Source organism: Pteropus vampyrus, unplaced genomic scaffold, assembly GCF_000151845.1.
Source record: "Pteropus vampyrus isolate Shadow unplaced genomic scaffold, Pvam_2.0 Scaffold53, whole genome shotgun sequence".
NCBI classification, from domain to species: domain Eukaryota; kingdom Metazoa; phylum Chordata; class Mammalia; order Chiroptera; family Pteropodidae; genus Pteropus; species Pteropus vampyrus.
Window position 1 is genome coordinate 7,938,515 of NW_011888834.1, and position 6,682 is coordinate 7,945,196.

A 6,682-nucleotide genomic window follows, 5' to 3' on the forward strand; every position below is an offset into this window, starting at 1 on the left:
AAATAAAATAAAATAAAATAAAATAAAATAAAATAAATAAAATAAAATAGTATGGTTTGGGCACGGGAACAAAAAGACCAGTGGAATGCAGCATAAACTCCAGAGTCTAGTTGGTTTGGAAAGTTCATGCATAATATAGATGCAATCAGTCTCTCATAATAGAGATGAAATCATCATCATCAACAACAAAAGAGTATTTAGTAGATAATTTTATGAGACTTAATCAAGTCAATTATATGGTGAAAAATAAAATTGTAGAACATGTAAACAAAAATAATCTTCAGATGGCTTAAAGTCCTAAATTTGTCCGTTAATATTAAAGAATGCTGAAGAAAATAAAAGGAGAATATATTTATGATGTTAGAGTTGGAAAATATCTCATAGAGGAAAAGTGAACACCCAGTAGGAAAATGAGTAAATTCACTACATAGATTGTTCTGAAGGAGAAGCTTGAAGGCTAGCAAGTGTATAAAATGGTAACACTAGTAATTGAAACAGTGAAATAATTCTTTTTGACTCACCAAACGAGATAAATGTGGAAAGTAAAATTTGGCAAGGACAGAAGGAAAGGGAAATCCTCAGGCATGTCTGATGAGAATGCAAACTGAGTCCAATCCAGCTTCACTTAGTGAAAAGAATGGGGTCTATCCAGTGACAGATTAGTTCAGAAAACAATTTCATACATCTTTTCAGCATATGTCTATGTCCTAGGACATTCATTAAATGCATTTGCAATAGAATGGGAGTGACAATGAAGGATGAAGAGAAGAACGAAAGAGAGAGGCTTTACAAAGACCAGTGATACCAGTGAACCATGTACAGCATAGTACAATGAACTCTACTTTTTGCACCTCAGGTGCAGGTGAGAAATGGGGAAGTTTATGTAAGAAAAAGAAATCCTGTTTACGAGTTGCCTTATTCAACATTTATCTTCTTACAGACAACACATGTTTAGAGAGAAATCAAAGAAATGACACTTTTACTTAATTGTATGATCTTATTTAATTATATTGATTGTATTCTCCAAGGTTAACAAACTATTAATATCTACGTGACCTGGTAGTTTTTCCTACATGGCTGAAGCTGCAAAACTTTTGAAGAGTACTAGAGCTCTTTGGATCTGGCTCTGTACCTCCTTTCAACAGCTGGCATTGTGGCATTGTGGCCAGGTAAGTGGGCAGGAGGGCCTCGGTTTTCTGAGCTGTGGTAAATTAGGCAAATTGATCTATTTTTCAATTTCATAGCCATAAAATAAGCATAGTGACAGTATCCACTTTATAAAATTGGAGGGAAATTAAATCAAATAATTTAGACATAAGACTTGGTGTATAGTAACTTCTCAATAAATATCAGCTACTACTTTTAGATTTTATTAAAAATGTCTTTATTTCTTGGATTTTTCTTAGTATTCTACCTGCGTCTTAGATCATTTCGTTTATTGTTGCCTTTGTGAATCATACGAACCTCCGAGCTTTTCCTCAGATTTGAAACAATCTTCTCTAATACTCTCCAAAGATTTTTTTTCCCATTCTTTTACCTACAGTTCTTGAAATTTATTTTTTTCTAGGCGGACTTTTTGAAAAGCAAATACTAGGATACTTTGCAATATTTGTTCAATTTTCAGAAAAAATTTTTCTGGTCATAGTATATTTTTATTAGTAGTAAAAGAATATGGAAATGGTGTGGTAAATGCAGCTATTACAGGGAAATGCAATAATTCTAGAAGATATGCTTTATTATGGAAACTTCCATAAATATTTTTTAATCTGGAAAATATCCACATAAAACAGCGAACCAGATTTCATCATATTCTACAGTCACTTAACATTCCAAATTAAAGTAAGAAAAAATAAAACTTATACACAAGCTGACTCAAAGAGAACTAATTCTATTAAGTGCTTTCTTTTATTTATGAAAATAAACTTGATAGATGTTTGGGAGTGGGGAAATCATACTATTTTCAGAAAAGTTAAATATTTTTAGAAGAATGTAATTGGGTAAGGTTATAATTTTAAAAAAAAATAATAATCAGAAGGTTAATGAGTAAACACGTGAGGTTAATGAGTTATAATTTTTTAAAAAATAAGAATCAGAAAGTTAATGAGTAAACACGTGAGGAAATAATCACAAGCTGCTTAACCAAACCACAGAAAAACCTGGCTTAGTCAGGACACTCTTTCTGCAGATAAAGTCACAGTGACTCCGAACTCTTTTGGTGCTATTCAAATTCCTATTTGCAGTGTGTCATTCCCACTAGCTTTGTATTTCAATGGGTGTTGTATTTATTCATGGCAGAAAACTACTGGAAATACCTGTTCTGTGCAGGCAGAGCTGGTACTGAATGGGCCATTGTGAGTGTTTACGTATACTCATTTCCCTGAAGATGCTGTCTAGATAAAGTGTCTGCTGGGAAATCAATTACGTGCTACATTTTCAAAATAAACTAGCTTGTTGTTCTGAAAAACCACGAGTAATATCATTTGTGTTAGGGTGTTTAAACAGGTGCTAGGTAGTCCTTTTAAAAACAGGAAAGATAGAGCTGCACGTATATAACTTTTAGACAGTTTTGTTCGGTAGGGTTGTTTACATATTAGATTCTTATTTCTTAGAAACTGTAACAACCTAACTAACCCCAACTTTAGGGTTGATTCATTTTGATAATATGAATCTCTTGCAATATCTTCAAGCCTCCATTTATTCAATGGACTTCTTCTAGTTCAGTCTGTGCTCAGTAAAATATTATTCCACTTGTATTCTAGACACTGCCCATTGTTCTCCACATAACACTAACACATGTCCTCCTAATACTCCTGCTCCATCTGCTTGCTTCCTTCCCTCTAGCTACATGTTGTCACTGGGACTCAGTAATAGAAGGAAGGGCCAAGCACTGGCTGACTCACACAGATGAGAAATGCCGAGGAAGGAATATGCGGGCACTGATTCGTCTCCCCTAGAGAAGTGTCCTTCGTAAAATGGGAAGAATTTGTTGAATGGAAACATGAAGGATCTTAAGTTTTATGTTTTTATAATAGTTCTTTTTTTTTTTCCAAATAACGTTATGAGGAGGAAAATGGAGACAGTTATACCCAGGAAATACTGTTTAAGCCTATTACCTATCCTCCACAATTCTATTCCCAGATAATGGACAATCTCATATTTATGACTATTTCCAGAATATTAAAAAAAAAAATAAGACAACTCACATTTGGGCCAACTCATCTGTGAGAATATACAGTGTTCTCACAGTTCTCAGCTGGTTCATTGCTGGTTAGTGTCTAAACTCTGGAAAGAAACGTCCAAGTTTAGTTTATGTTAGCAAACTCAGTTGCTTCCTGAGTGCTCCCCTTGTCCCCATCAGCCATTTTTCAACAGGAAAAGCAACAATCAGCTCTTTTATTGCTATAGCTGCCAGCAATATCAGTGGCACAAAAAGTTTACTTTAAAGAGTTTATTACGTAGCAATAATAATAAAAAGAACAAAAGAGAATCCCCAAGGACACAGCTATCCAGCCAGTGTCAGTGTTCTTATTCAGAGAACAGAAGCCATGGAGCTGCCATTGCTATAAACATATCTCCTTTTCATTGGCAGATGTTTCTCTTAAATAAACATAATCAGGATTTGGGAAGATTCACCTTGGCAGCAGCTGAAATGGATGAGTATTCACTAATCTCCTTGTGTCCCAGTTGTTCCTCCAGCTGCTCTGTGAAATACATTTATGAGGGTGTGCAGGAGACAGGCAGTTGAGAGCATGATAAGCTGCACGTTGCTTTCGATTCATTCACAGCTCTACACATGGAAGAATATTTGTGTTTTTAGTTCCTTCACATACTATAAAAGTCCATACGGACATCTTCATTTCCTAGTACTCTATAATCCCTCTCCCAGATGCTGGTACGAAGAGAAAGCTAATGAGAATTTTATATTTCAGTCATCTTTGAGTTTATTATATACACATGATGAGTTTGAGACGATATTATTATTCCAGTTATCAAAAACTAACACAGGGATATTTGCAAGAAAGAGAAACTCACTTGTGCTCGTTACATAAAGTACATAAAGGGGGATTTACCGGGAGAAATCAACAGGTTGTCGGTGGGACTGATCGAACCTTCCAGAACTCAGAGACAGGGTGTGAAGATAATCTATGAAGAGCCAAAGTACCTTCTCTCTCTGACTTATCCCTGTTCATTCTTCTTTTTCCTGCTAGCCATCCCTCTGTGTTCTTTCACCATGATAGCCCGAAATGACCTCCCTTATTCTCTGGTCTCTGTATTTTTTTTTATTTCCAAGGACATCACTGATTAATGCTAAGCTTCTGTGCATCTTAGACCACTTTGTGAGCGAGCCAATCTGACTAGCTTAGGTCATCGGCCAGATGTCCACACTATCTGAACAGGCAAATATTTGTTATTAATTTACAGAGATCCACGGTATTCAAGTATGAAGGTCTGAAGCCCAATGCTTTCACTGGCTGGTGGTGAAGAGGCCAACTGAGAGCAGAGTAGACAGCTGAAATGGCCTTCAGAAAGTACTTCAAAGGTATATAACAAAAAGAATCCTTTCTGGTTAAAAACTGTTATAAATATAAGTTGCACATTAGTCTGATTATACCATTTTTTTTTCCAACAATTGCTTCACAATACTGACATAACACTTCCTAATACTTGGAAAAAAATTGTTATGTATAAATCAGTGAGTAGAATGCTGCTTTATTTTGTATTATTTCACTTGATAATTAGCAGTGATAAGCTGGAGGGTGGTATTATCTCTGTAAAAATGGATTAAGAAATTCCCATGATGAATTCTGGGAATCGGGATTCATTAGGATTTAGAATTCTAATCTTGACTATTAGAATTTTTTTGATACAGACTTTTTCTAGTCTTGCTTCTATAAAAGTAAAAAATTCACAGGTTACTTTACAGTTCCTGAGGAAATCTGAGTTAGTCCCCCCAGACAACTGATTTCTGATATAAACTAGACTTTTAGTTATTTTTCTCTCTGCTGCCATTATCAAACTCAATCTCTAACTATAAAATAAGAATTTGTAACTACTCCTTTAGAAAAATGTTTCACTTGATTAAACTCAGTTCTCTCCTTGAAATCATCTAAAGTAATCAACTTAGTTTATGGAACAGTGATTCACTTTGATTCATATGCTTCACACAGAGACAAGAGCAGATGTACAATATATTTGTTATTAATTTACAGAGATCCACGGTATTCAAGTATGAAGGTCTAAATGAAAAAAGGTCATTTGTCAACAGTATACCAATCAGAACATAAAGGCAACCAAAATATACAATGTTTATAAAAATGGGCATTATAGAGATATTAGGCTTCCTCAAGCATTTATTAGTGCATAATTCATACTGATAGTTGACAAATAGCAAGAAAACTTAGATTTTAATTTTATGTATGCAATGCATGTTTTGCATGTCATCGTATCCTAATACAGTGCTTAACATCTAGTAGGTACTTAATATTCGTTCTATAAATGTAGGTGGATGGTTTAAGGGTACGATAGGAATAGCACAAACAGAATAAGACCACCACAAACTCTCTATTGAAATCCACCTGAATTATCACATAAGGTAAAGTAGGTGGACTATGACATCAGCATGAGACTGGAGTTCAAAGGACAAACCCAACGGTTAGCAGAGCCTGTGTCAGGGTAGGAAGTGTTGGGCCAGGAACACTCCTGCCTGGAAACCTTGAAAATGGACTCACGAATGAAATCTTAAATCTACAGAAGGTGCTCATTAGAAGTTCACTTTCACAGGGACTGGAGAAGGCAATGTCAAACACACACACACACACACACACGCACGCACGCACGCAGACATGCCAAAAAAAAAAAAAAGCATGAAACAATGGAGACAGCGCTACTGATGCCCATGTAGTCACTGCCCTGAAAGCAGCGATGCTACCTGCTCATACTCAAAAGGCACGAAGCATCACAAAACAAAGATCCTTGAATCGAATTCTTTCATTCTAAGACAATGAGTGTGAGGAACTAGCTCCAGAGGTCTGCATTTGTGAGCCAAATGAGAAATGACATCAGCAAATAACTTTGTTACAGTGAATGGAAGGCAGATGTGTAGAGAATGATGAGGCACAGATCTTCCGGAACCAAGTCTGAAGTAAAACCACTTTGCTTGAAGAGCTTGGAAAATAAATCCAGTTTAGTAATCCTGAAGATGGGACTCAGTGTCAGGCTAATTGAAAATCAAACAGCAACAGAGAGTTAATAGGATAATGGCAGAAAGCTGGGTCAGGCTATCCAGAGAAAGACATAGAACAGTGATATTAGTCACATCTTTTGGCTGATAATTAATGAACCCAGATATATTTATATTCGTAGGAATTAGTATTAATAGGAGTAATATCTTCGTACTTAATACTTTACAGATGTAGCCAATGTTATTTAGATCACGAATGACTAACAGCTCTTGCTCAGTTGTTGTATGCCAGATTTACTGACAATAGTCATTTGTCATGCATAGTCGTCCTGCTCTGCTGGACTATTACACTCTGGAGAGAGGAAATACAAAAGCTTTTCATAGATTCCTGTCCCCTTGCTATAGATCTAGGTATCTCTCAGTAAATACTATTTAATTAATCAAAATGGAATGAATCACGTGTTCTCCTTGAAGCTAACCCTTCAGTTCTGGTTGAAGAGG

The 6,682-nt window shown here is 35.7% G+C and overlaps 1 long non-coding RNA gene across 1 annotated transcript; it reads right to left on the minus strand.

Moving 5' to 3' along the window:
* Positions 1 to 3,241: 3,241 nt before the first annotated feature.
* On the minus strand, positions 3,242 to 4,434 carry LOC111739702. Its single transcript, XR_002780355.1, has 3 exons — positions 4,071 to 4,434; positions 3,634 to 3,787; positions 3,242 to 3,282 (listed from the first exon to the last, which is right to left on the minus strand). It is a non-coding gene; the product is annotated as an uncharacterized LOC111739702 (long non-coding RNA).
* Positions 4,435 to 6,682: the final 2,248 nt, after the last annotated feature.